This window comes from Brachycentrus maculatus, unplaced genomic scaffold (assembly GCF_059751285.1).
Source record: "Brachycentrus maculatus isolate JH-2025_06_01 unplaced genomic scaffold, ASM5975128v1 h1tg000039l, whole genome shotgun sequence".
NCBI classification, from domain to species: domain Eukaryota; kingdom Metazoa; phylum Arthropoda; class Insecta; order Trichoptera; family Brachycentridae; genus Brachycentrus; species Brachycentrus maculatus.
In genome coordinates, this window is record NW_028280793.1 from 5,066,453 (window position 1) to 5,080,363 (window position 13,911).

Sequence of the window (13,911 nt, forward strand, 5' to 3'; positions counted from 1 at the left end):
CTGAACACAACCTCTTTTCTGTCATCTCGTGTACGTGCCGGAATCATCTTTAGGTTTCTTGCTCGATCTTATCCGTAGCACTTATCTTGCTCTTGAAAGATAATTTTCAATAAAAACATACATGTCTTTATAAACGTCATATTTAAATATTTTCTCTCAATTGAAAATCTTAGTTATACCTGTATATGTTACAGGAAAAGTAGATTATCCATTTAAAGTGTACTTTGACTAGGTAAAGTCGATCCCTACTATTTTTTTCAGTAACAATTTATTTAAATCTATAAGGGAAAACATGATCACTTATTTGTTTAAATAAAATACTGTGATTGTTTGCCAAGTGTGGCATTTATATTATCTTTGCCCATCCCCGCAAGAAAGAGACATTTGGTCGGTTATTTATAGATATCAAGATTATTATTGATACCTTATGAATATGATGTAGTTTTACCAAAATACATTGCCAATGTCACCATTGACAGACCTACTTACGCAATAAAATTTGTGGTTAGTTTATTCGTCATTTAATTATTGTTATGACCAATTTGTTTGTAAAAGAAAAACAATCACGTTTTTTACCATTTGAGTTGTATTTATTTTATTTTTTTTAATTTTTTTGTTAAAACAAAAATGAATATAACTCATGTGGTAAAAACAAGTGTTATTCTTTAACAATTTCATCATGTTTTACTACACTAAATAATTAAGCAATTTATTTATTTATTAGGTTTGTTTTGCTGTCGTATGTTTTTTTTTCATATATTTAAAATCCATACTCAAGTATTTAGTTAGCATCTGTAAAGGAGTAAAAGCTTTAATAGTGGATTAAAAAAATCTTCAGAAGTCAATACACTCAATTTAATTTTAAACCTTTTTTTAAATGATCTGCGTAAAAAAGATTGGTAATATTTAAAACATCATATTTAAATGTAGTAAATATCAAAATGAATGTTTTTCATTAATTAATTTGGCAGTCACATTGCTGATTTTGATAGCCATTTTAAAATTAAGTTTTACTTGGTTAATACAGCTTTTTCTTAAAATCTATATTCACGTTTTTCAATACATTCCACATAATTTTGTTGCAATCCGCTTTATTTTTTATGCATTCCGTATTATTACGGTGTTTTTTAAATTTATATTTTACTTGGTAATGCCAATATTTTTAAAAATCTATTGTGACACGTGTGTAGATGCATTTCGATGCATTTTGCATCATCAATAGAAATGAAAATGACGCGGAATGAATCAAAACACGTGCCATAATAGATTATTATAAATAACCAAGAAAATTATAAATAAATAAAAAATTGAGATATGGTAATTTGTCAAGTAAAACTTAAATAAAAAATGAATATTTTTCAACAGCGATAATATGTCGGTAGGTACCAACCTTCTTAAGAGATAAGGCTGTGAAAATATTGTGTGAAGTCAATATTTTTATTATTAACGTTAACAACACGTCTATTTCAAGAGTTCATATTAAGTTGTGTCCCTCCCTATAAAAGCTACCTGGGGATAGTTTGCTCCGTTACAGCTACATTGCAAGTTGAACTCACCCTCTATACAATTCAGAACTCCATGCGCTACACGTGCTTATCTTAAATATTTTCTCTACCAAGAACTCCGATAAAAAGTTTAAAAATAGAATAACATTTTTAACAGTTTTCAAAGACAAAATTGAGTCTTTTTTTTCAAAATTCAAACGTGGCTTTCAAAATTTGTTAATATAATCAAATTTCAAAAACTTGTACACAAAGCTGTCAAAAACACAATTTAGATTTTGAATGGTTTTATTTACTATTTACATATTCAGAAATTAGTTGAATGAGAATTATAAATAGATTTTATGTATTTATTTTCTCAAAACATTATCATGATTGTGAATCACTTTTCTACGATGAACTGATTTAAAATTTCGCCTACTAGTATTTTTTAATTAATAAAAATTTAAGTATTTTTTTATGTGCTTGAAAAAACGCCTTAAAAGATATAAAGTATTCCGAAATTCTATTCATAGAAACGTCAAACTTCAAATTTTATTTATAAAAAAAGGAATTTTTAAGATTTTGTCCTATTTAGAATTATAAAACCTAAAAATAGTCAAAAATACTTTAAAATAAATAAAAAAAAAACTTTTTCCTTCTCGTCTTAGAAGAAATTCTTTGTATGACCAAATGTGATAAAAAGAAAAGTAAAACAAATCTGTGAGGCGAATGAAGTTGGTAACAGAGGCAGAGGAAGACATAAGAAAACTTGATATAAACAAGTATGTATTTCAAATACTTGAAAATGATTTAATCAGGAGTCGCAATAATCGACGGGTGTGTATGAGTAGATGCATAAATATGGAAGAAGTAATTTTTTTGCAAATGCAGATTGGTGGGTGTTCTATTCTCACTGCCTACCCTTAAATTTCTAATCTGATGTTTGTGTGTGTGTGAGAGTAATTGTGTATTTGTGTGAATATACTTTATGTTTTAGTTTTTTTTGTTTTTCAACACAATATTTAAAAAAAAATGTTTTTTTTTAATTAGACGCCGCTTATCATTGTCCTAATTAGGCTTCAAGTATGACACGAGTAGTAATAGGCTATATAACTACTCGTGGGTGGATTAATGTATAAAATAACTGTTATTCATGAGTGAAAATTCTAGGCAAAAACACTCGCTATCTCGCTAAAGGCATAAGAAAAACATCGTACAATTTCGAGTTGTATTAACCTTATGCGTCGTTCATTCAGTAGCTTGAACCTCCAGTAATTACATACGGGCATAATACAGGTAGTGTGGCGTACCTTTAGTGCGGTACCTCCGACATATTACACCGGCGAGCACACTGCCACCGACACCGGGTCGGCTCCGCTGCAACGCCACCCTACCAGGGTGCCACCCTAGCGAGGGTTAAGTGGTCTCGAGCAATCTCGCCGTATTCTGGACCATTTGTCCCGAGATATAGAACCGCTCCCCGCCACCGTCGGCTGTATAGGGCGCGAGCCAAATGGCGAAATATCCTTCCCGACTTTGAGCATTTTTCCGAACGCGAATTGAAAAAGGCCCTTTGTGATTTTCGGCGACGCGCTTGAATAGGAAAAAACTAGTAGGTAAATAAAAAATGTTTTTGAATTTCGAATATTGATCAAAGAGCGAAAAGTCCGCTTTCAGTGTGCTTTTTATCAACGCGAAGCTTACATTCCACTTCATTATACTAGCGTTGCTGTTGATCTGAGGGAAATAATTACTTTTTTAAAATGTATTGGCGAATAGGTTGACAGCAGAAGGTAACATTGTATGAAAAAGATTGTAGAAAAACACTGCAAGTATAATAAAGTTCACGTTGTAGGCAAATTTCTTTCATGAATAATAAATATTAATAATAATATCAAATACTTTAACGGTAGTACTCGAAAATTACTTTATATTTTCATGAGCTCGTTTCATATATATTTTTATATTCGTTCCATATAAAAATACATATATTTATATATATATATATATATATATATATATATATATATATATATATATATATATATATATATATATATATATATATATATATATATATATATATATATATATATATATATATATATATATATATATATATATATATTGTATTTATATCTTTGTTGGTTATTCTGATTTCAATATTAATTTCATAAATGCCACCTTTTGTGTTTTAAATGTTTTACTTTTAAACCTTTAAATATCCTTATTCACAAATCCTGTTAACATTTCACGTAGTAAGGAAATCAAGATACAATAAAAGGTTCTAGGCCAATATCATGTTCTCTATTAAATTAGTCGGTCGAGCACAGTGTGTTGAAATTCAATGGCGAAAGCAGATATTTACTTGATGAGGGCAGGAAGAATGTAAACATTTAAATATTTAAATATTTTAAATAATTTTGAAGGGAGTTTTCGTTACTAAATCAAATATTACTAGAATTTGTGAATACAGATATAACGTACTATACCAATATTCATATTTTATTATGGACTGCATTGTGTGTCCAAATACTTTGTGTACAAATCTGGATTATTTATAATAATAGGAGTCATCAAGTTTTTCAGATGCTTGAAAGTGGTCAGGTCAGGAGTCGTAATAACCGGCGGGTATGAATGACGAGATGGATGAATGTGGAAGAGGTGAACCGTTTTGACACTACACAATAAGAGTATCAATATTAACACAGAGTACGTGTAATGCTTCTGTGTTTAAATAATGTTATCGTTAAATGTTTAATTTATATTATTTGCTGACATCTCAACAAAGATGAAGAAGAATATGGAAGTCTGGGCATTTACGGGGCTGACGACCGTCATAGGCTTGTTTAATTGATCACTTTACACACGTGTAATATTTACCAATTCTACCCATTATTGACAACCACACTACTCAAATTTTTGGAAGTTCTATATATATGAACCAATTTAGAAACATTGTTCTTGAATCACTAGAACTTCACTAGAGACATCTATTGGTGAGATGAAAAGAAGCTTTTTATTGAGCAGTAACTCTTATATTAGTAAGTGAGGTCGGAATCCTGGATTATAATCACACACATGAGAAACGCCAGAAAATATCATTTTCATTTTTATTATTTTGGCTTATAATTTGACCAGTTAATTATATTAACAACATTTTGAGTATGTCCAAATACTTGTTCACAAATCTGGATTATCTCCAATAGAAAGTACTTTATGTTAAGGTAAAATAAAACATTACATTATTTATGATTTAGTGATAACGATAGAAATTGTTTTTATACCATTTTGTATATAGTTTTTAAACATTTGGTTTTGCTTGTAAAGCTTATTACAATTCGAGATAAATTTAATAAAAAATCTCAATTTCCCGTACACGTGTATACTCATACATACATATCAATTCCACATGTCAGCTCCCTGGTCGTAAAAAATAAGGTTTTTTTTTGTTTTACTTCTTTTGTTTTTACAGCGCTCTTAAGTGATTTACTCAGATCTGCAGTAGATCTCTCGTAAAAAAAAATCTGAATAAAAAAGTAGGGAGTGGAAGCTTATTGGAAAGAAAATACAGATCTCTATTTAGTAATTGAAAAAAAAAACAAAGAAATCTTATATCGCTTAAACCTATTTGTTTTCCAGTTGTATTTTTACATTGTTTTCCTAATTAGACGTAAATTACGGGGACTTATGTGTACTTTGTTGGTTCAGTGAATCTTTAATTTGGTAGTGGAATTGAAAAATATATTTAAGGTCGATAGCAAATCTAAATAAAAAGAAAAAATCTTACTTTTTTTTAAATGTTGTTTCAAATGTCATATTATTTATTGATTTCGCATTATTTTTGAGGAATGGCATGTGTATTAAATGTCAAAATTGTCAAATATGTCAAAATTAAGCACTTGAATCAAACGACTAATTGAGTTTTATTTCATTTTACACGATTAGTTTTGAAACCTACAGATATTCTCATACACAGGTGATAACAAAAACTAACGAGCAATATTTTATTCAGGTATTGGTAGATGTAGGTGGGATAATAACTAGTGAGGGGTTTGAGGGGCGTGACTTGGTTTAATGGGAACATAATGATGGTAAATTTTGGAAAAGCATATTATCAATCAATGTTTTATCAGTATTTTTTTGTACGTATTTTTAGATCACCTGTAGATGAAAACATCTGTATTTTTCGAAATTAGTCGTGTGAAATGAAATAAAACTTAATGAACGGTCTAATACAATAGTTAAATTTTTAATAATCATTTATATATATTATTAAACATTTTTTTAATGTGAACTGATTTTATGTTAAAATGTGGTTTTTCATTTCTGTATAACATCGCATATTATCGACTATATAATACATTTTAATAAAAAATATTAAAAAATATGTGCGTTATTTTTCACGGCCACTATTAAAAGGGTCTATTGATCTCTTCGCCTAATTACCGACAAATGTGATATAATATCTGTTATAACTAACTGTTTTAGAGTTAGGATAACGCCAGTTCTAAAAATAACTAGGTTAATCGTATAACCATCGAATTTGCGAATTTATTAGTGAATATGGGAGGTAAGGTCCATAAGAAATGACAATATTGTATTTGATCGATTTAAAATTGATGTTAAAAATAAAATATTTGATATATCGCTCACTCCTTTCAAGAACGTCATAAATCAAAAATTGACAATTTTCAGTTGTGCATGTTTTCGGAATGCCCAGAAAATGTACTGTATCCCAGCAAAAGAGGCATATTTTTAATTTATTATTAGATTAAAACCAATATTTTTAGCTTTTCCACTTTTTTATTTGACCAGCGACCGGGTTTCGTCGTTACCGACATCATCCAGTCTGATGATGTCGGTAACGACGAAACCCGGTCGCTGGTCAAATAAAAAAGTGGAAAAGCTAAAAATATTGGTTTAAATCTAATAATAAATTAAAAATGCAATTCCATCACGAAGTGTCAGTGGATAGCATATTTTTAACTTAATATTTACCCGCTACATGGCAGAAATTGTTGTTTTTGCATTTAGAAGAAAATGTATCGTTTAATTATTTTTTTAAATATACTAAATATTTTTCCAATGGAGAAAAAACCTTCAGATTTTACCTAAAAAGATCTGTTGCACAGTAAAAAGTTCAATAAGTGGCTTGATATTTATTTTTAATACACTGTGTTATATTTTTAAACTTTAAAAACGTTCTTCTGAAAAATCAAGTTTTTTGATTTATGACGTTCTTGAAAGGAGTGAGCGATATCACTGACCTTAGAATCCAATGAATAACTTGCCTGTAAAGGCTGGTTAAAAAGCTTTTAAAATATTTGGTTGTATGGAGTTAAAAAAGATTCCCTCTTGCAAAGTCTCTATCAAATCGTAATTAACTTACAAAAAAGGCGCCACAATAACCAAAGGGTAGGATAATTATTCTACTCTGAAACGTTGAGGCTTTTGTTCCTGGTGAATGTTCCAACCATTCTAACCAGAAGAAAACTACCCGAAATATCAACACCCTAAGCTCGGATTTATTTAAATAAGACATACTTTACCCAGTTTTTATTTTTTATTATAATTTCATATTTTTATAGGCATTATGAACATTTTAAATTAAAAGTTTGTACGCGTGTATGAGAGATAATGTGGGGAGAATGAGTTTGGACCGAGTGGTGAGGATAGCAGGAGACAAGTGCATAACAGGTAGCAGACTCCTAGGAAGACAACCAAAATGATGTAATAAAAGCTGGACATCCATCTCCCAGGAGCAGACTCCAAGAACAACAGAGTAACTAAGAAAATACTTTGCATTTACTTAAAATTTATTACTTCTTTGTCTTCTGCTTTCTGGCCTGTCTTTAAAGTGATTAGGCTCTTGCGATATCGGTTCCCAGCTGTCAATCATCTCTTTGTAGGTCTGCCCGAGAGTTGTCTTCCTTAGGGTAAGCTGTGTAGTGAAATGTGAGGAGTCTGGATGGTTGGATTCTCTTCTCATGCTTATACCATTGTCTTCTTCGTTGCCCTCCCCACCTTACGACATCTTCGATCTCGCATATTTCTCGATGACTCTTGCCGGAAATGCTCCATAGAGTTTTCATTTCTGACACTCTAAGCGCGTTTTTTGGTACTGTAAATTAAGATCGATGTAGTTTTTATGAAATAATATTGATTGTGTATGAAAATGTTTGCAGCAAAACACCTACTCTAGGCGACTAGAAACTGCTGAAATGCTTATATGGTCATCTAAAGTGTCCCTTAGAGATAAAATATAGAGTTCGTGCATTTGTGGAAGCCTAGCTGTAACTAATGTCACTAGTAAATTGGAGAAAAGACAATTGAGGTGATATGGGCACAATGGACGTAGAGAACCTGATCATATTGTAAACCTGGTGATCGGCATGGATCTTCTTCGAATGGCATCTAGAGGAACACCAAAAAATTATGGATGCTGCAGAAAGATAACATGATTCGAAGGCATGACCTAGGTCAGTGTTCTGCAACTTTGTTCTATTCAAGGTACACCTACCAAATTAAGAAATTTCAGAAGTGCATATTTGCCATCTTATGGTAACATTTTTAACATATCGTGGTCATACAGGAGAAAGTGACCAGGTGCATTTGTTACAAAAATGTGATCATTGACTATTTGATATCTTACTAGCTTAATATTGCCCTAAAAAACATCCCAAAGGATTTTAAACTTGAAAGAATAATATATTGACTTGGTAAAAATGACCAACTGCATTGATGATTATTTTCTTGCCAAGCAAAAGTGACTTAAATGGCCCTCTTGAACATTTTACCTTTTGTTAGTTGGTCACTTTCTCTTGTACGACTGCGATATTATGTTTAATGCGAAATGTGAGACTACTTAACTGAGCACAGGCAATCAAAATTCGGAGCAATTGTGTTATTTTCACGAAACTAGATTTTTTCCGCGGCACACCAACTAGTCACCACGGTACACCATTGTGCCGCGGCACACACTTTGCGTATCAATGACTTAGGTGACGTTGTATGTTATTTTTTTACATTTCATCAAAGATGAAGAGAAGAATATGGAAGTCTGGGCATTTACGGGACTGACGACCGTCATAGGCTGGTTTAAGTGATCACTTTACACACGTGTAACATTCACCAATTCTACCCATTATTGACATCCACACTACTCAAATTCTTGGAAGTTCTATATATATGAATCAATTCAGAAACCTTGTTCTTGAATCACTAGAACTTGAATCACTAGACGTTGTATGTTATAGAAGGACCGTCTACAAAAACAATAAATTGGGATGGAGCAAGGTAAAAATTAAAATGTTTGAGTTAAAGTAATACAATGACGAAGCGCCATTTTTGAGACTCGTTAATGAATTGTAAAAGAAAAAAGGATATATTTAATATAGAGAGAGCGAGGGATTTAATGTGTTTACCTGCGCATTTAAAAAAAAGCTCCGCTCTGTTGCTTTAGTTTTAGTGCAGGGCGGTGAAATGGCCGGCCGCGGTCGGCAGGTCGGTCATTAGTGACTACTGCGGAGGCTGGATGGACCGCGAGCCGTAAATCTGTGCACCCTTTCTCGCGCTAGTTCATTATTACAATACCCCTCAAGGGTAAATTCTTATATCAAGACTCCTCTTACAAGGTTCGTAAATTAATTAGCAACCTATTTTTACATTATTTTTCTTGGATTAAAATACAAAACAAAAAAGAGAAAACAAAAATATTATCTTGTGATTTTTTTTTAATACTCCCAAGTTACGTAAAGGTGAGTACAGTGCTACCTCAAAAACTATGTGCCAATTTTACATGTTCATAGTTAAAAATAAAAAGTTTTATTTGTAATAATTTTTTTTTTTTGGTTTTATTTTTCTTCCATTTCTCTCTATGTTCGGTTCATAAACCATTCGTTTTACATATTTTGTATATTAAAAACATTGATAACTTTGTGGTATTGTAATAAAACACTCTCCTTATCATCCATTGTTCACATTCTATAATACCACTTTTTTAAACACTTATTCGTGACTGCCGGTTTTGGAAAATCATTCCATCGTCAGGTCATTCAAATAAAAATATTACGATTTGATATTTGTATAAAAATACAATTTTTAAAGAGAGAAAAAAGACAAGATTTTGACATTCGTTTTACTGTTTTTTTCTTCACTCATTCCTTCCACATGCCGAAACCATCCATGGATAATACTTGCGTTGCAACCTAATGATTATATCAGCCTTGCATTCTTTCTTTATTTCACTATTGTAATATCTTTCATACATCGTTTTGCCGAACAATCTTTTTTTTTAACAAAACGAGCAAAATTTAACAAATAGAAGTAATGTTGGATACTACGTAGTCAAAATGTCAACTTTCATATATACCCAATGCCCATGAGAAAATTCTTACTGCTATTTCCCCTGCGATGCCATATTTGTCTCGTATGCAAATAATTTGTACCGCGCGGACAAGTCTACATATCAAAAGAGACAACTATTCATACGGATGTCATATTAGCTTATGTTTAAAGGCAGCGTTCCTTTTCATATATGTAAATATTTAATGCTAGTTTGTTTCGAGATCTCATGTACCTTTCAACAGCGTATTAAATATTAAAAAAATGACACATACACAAGATTTAAATAAAATAACTCGGTCTATATATTTATAAAAAAAAACGCCTGGTTTTTCATTAACTGAAGGTATTGTTTTAAATGACAAGTATATAATAACGCTTTAAATATATTTGTTATTATATGGTATATCTACTCCACCACATATTGAAAAATATTTTTTTTCATTGATTGTTTCGACAGTCACTTTGTGGTATTACCACAATATGTTTAAGTACATAAAGTAAAAAATAAATATCATTAGTACAGCAAAAACGTAATCACTGTGGAGATGTTGAGTCGACTAATAAGCCAATATCGCAGGCTACTTGTCACTTCTACGTCTGCATGTTCCTGATAGTCGACAGCCTCACAAATACAAAATATTTTGTAAAAGACATCACAGATAATAATGTTCATCAAAAGACTGTATAGATATTAATACAAAAATTAGAAGCCATTATGCTAAATTAAATACAAGAGTTTATATATTTATGCAGGTTGTTGAGTTGTCTGTTTTTTTTCTTCATTTTTTAATATATGTTTTACATGGTAAATTCAACTATTTCTTACCACGTTAATCGCCATGGGGGTACCGGTGACCTCGCCTATATTGGACTGCAGCGCCAGCGGGGGCACCAGTGACCTCAACCAAGAGCTATATTCAAAATGCTTTAACTATGGAACCAATCGTTAAATGAAAAATAAAAAAAATCTTAATAGACTATATAATTGAAATACGTAAATTAGCGAAACTCTTTGTTGTTGTAGTTGTGAATTTCAATATTGTAAAATTTTGGTTTTCACGTTTAACGTTTTAATGATGCGCAATGTATAGAAACACGTGTCACAATAGATTTTAGTAAATAATCGGTTGCATTTATTTTCATATTTGATTGAACAAATTAATGCCAGTAATTAATTTTCCGGCTTCTGATAATAATAATTCGGGAGCTAAAGGAACCCCTAAAAATGTCATTCCTGGAGTATGAATACGAATATGAATAAAAGTTTTATGGACTTTATTAAAATTTCTTCTGGTTTAAGAATCTTGAATTTCTCCAAGTAAAGGATTATATTTGAAAGGAATCTTAATAAGATATGATGTTTAATGCCCGGAAAGTATTGTTTTTAAAGAGGAGACTTTATCTTTCTGAATAAAGGATTTCAATATTGTCCCGAAGGATTATTTCAGATTATCATATTGTAAGAAAGGAGAGTAGTTTTATCAATGATTTATTCATTATGATTTTAATCCATTTTTAGAGGAAATTTATTTCTCTGGGGAAAATAATTCGCATAATTTAAGACGCATTAATATTTTCGATAAATATTCTGTCAATTTTAAATGATAATGACACTTAAATTTTTATTTTTTATTGTTTATGACGTATTAAAGTATTTTTTTCTTATCTAGTGTAAAACTATACCTAAATTAAAAACAATTATAAATATAACCTTTTCAGTTACCCAAGTAGAATGGAATTCGTTATTTTTTCAAATTTAATATTTCTTTCCAGTTGATGTTTTTGTTGAATGAAGTTAGAAATAGAAGCAGAGGAAAACCAAGAAAAACTTGCCATGATCAAGTATTTCAAATTGTTGAATGTGGTCAGCTCTGAATAATCGACGAGTGTGTATGAGGAGATGCATCTATATGGAAGAGGCGAATATTGGAGTGGCGTTTTAGTATATCTGCCTTCTCCTGCAAAAAAGCGCTGTGATTGTATGTTAATAACTCATTTTTATGTTTTTGATGTCAAATTATCAAATTTATGAGAAGCTGGAAAAACGAAATTCGCAACCAAATTTTAACAATAATTGGATTATAAGTTCCAACTTAGAGCCACCTATATGACCTAAGTGCACCTTTTTTATTTTCTACAGTTTTTTATCACCAGGAGTTTGTGGAATAATTCCAGCATAGCTTCCTTTAAAATAGGGTCTAACCATATATTTTGAGCATTCGTTAATATGTTTACATTTCGAAAGCTGATTGATTCATAAGAGCAGCGCTCAATTTCCACGTCTCACAACCGCATTTAATTAAACAGAGTATATTAGAGGATTCTTGCAATTATAATAATTACATTTGTATTGATTGTTGGCAAAAAATGCATCAAAAGTGTAAAATATACCGTTTTTCACCCGATAAAACGCATTATTTTTCGGTAAAGCTCAAAGGTTTAAAATTCATATATCACTTATTTTGACATCTTTTATTGTTGATGGATTAAAAAGCATCAATTAAATACTCTAAAATATCTTAAAACGTTACCGTTCCATGTCTTTTTCTAAGCAAGTTTGATTTAAAAATATGGTTCAATTTATTCAACATTTTTGTCAGAACGAATACGACAGTATAAGTGCCGTTTTATCCTCGTATTTTGGTTATAAAGGAACAATGAAATCGCGCAGAAATAAAGTAAATCAAGAGAATGCTCTCGTTCCTTATGCCGATGACATATAAAAGAGAACTGCGAAGAAATAAATAAAACATTGGCGAATATGTCAATACCGCCAGCCGAAATGCGACAGTCGTAAGAAAACCGGAATTGAGTTTATCCGAGGGATGGTATTTCCGTCTACAAGGAGTATTCTGATATACATGATAAATCTTATTTCTTTATCTCTACATCGAGAAAAAAGGTTTTCTTCCCTAGTGCAAGGTCAAATCAAAGGGTTGTATTTTCTTTATTGTGATAAAATCGACTTCTGCGATGTTTACTCATATAATAATAATAATAATAATAAAACCCTTATCCGCACCCCAATGGTGCATAGGGCACTGCGTCATATAAACGCAGTGTTATCTTGATCGTTTACAGTTGAAGGAAAGGTGATCAGCCCTACGCTTCAGGTACCAGTCCAGGGTAATGTTGAATAAATATTAGAGTGAAAAAATCACTTATATTTATTTGACCCCCCTTGGGAATCGAACCCGGGACCTCCAGAACGGTAGCCGAGCGTGCTGACCATTACACTACGGAGGCGGACAAACTCATATAAACCAATTTTTATTTAGGATATTATGTAAGTATGTTGGTAAAATGTAGATTATTTCTAGATTTCATTGAACGTTTTATAAAGATTATTGATCAAAAAGCAGATTTAAAAATGATAACATTCAAACTATTGTGGAGTGTCCCTAAGAGATAAAATAAAAAGTTCACGCATTTGCGAATTCCTGGGTGTAACGGACATCAATAATAAGGTGGAGAATAGGCAGTTAACATAGTGTGAGCACGTAAGATGCAGAGTACATGATCATATTGTGGACCAGGCAATCGCCATTGATTTTTCTCGAATAACATCTAGAGAAAGACCCAAGACCTCTTGGATGCTACAGTAATAAAACAAGGCTCGAAGACTTGGCCTAGGTGACGTTGCCGAATCTATAACAAAAACAATAAAATCGTACATCAAGTTTTGGTTCACATAAATAAAATAAAACAGATTATGGAAAGTCAACGTTGATTCAGTAAATAATCGTCGATTGTATTTGGAACTACATAACTTGAATCACATCTTGAATTTTATAGTTTTTATTCAAAATGTACCCAAATTGAACATTATTAATAATTTTCTAATACCGAAAAAAATAAGCACAGTTAACTTAAGCATAGCAAAACATGCTCAAACGTAAATTAAGCATTTTATTGATTTGTAGTTTACATTATATGTGAAATTCAATTCTACAAGAATGCAAAGAAAATATATAGGACTTCAATGAAAATTTTTTTAGATAGTAATAGTTTCAGACTTTATGAACCGCTTCGCGCTTGATTAACTGACATATTTCCTTTTAAAAAATTTTTACCGTAT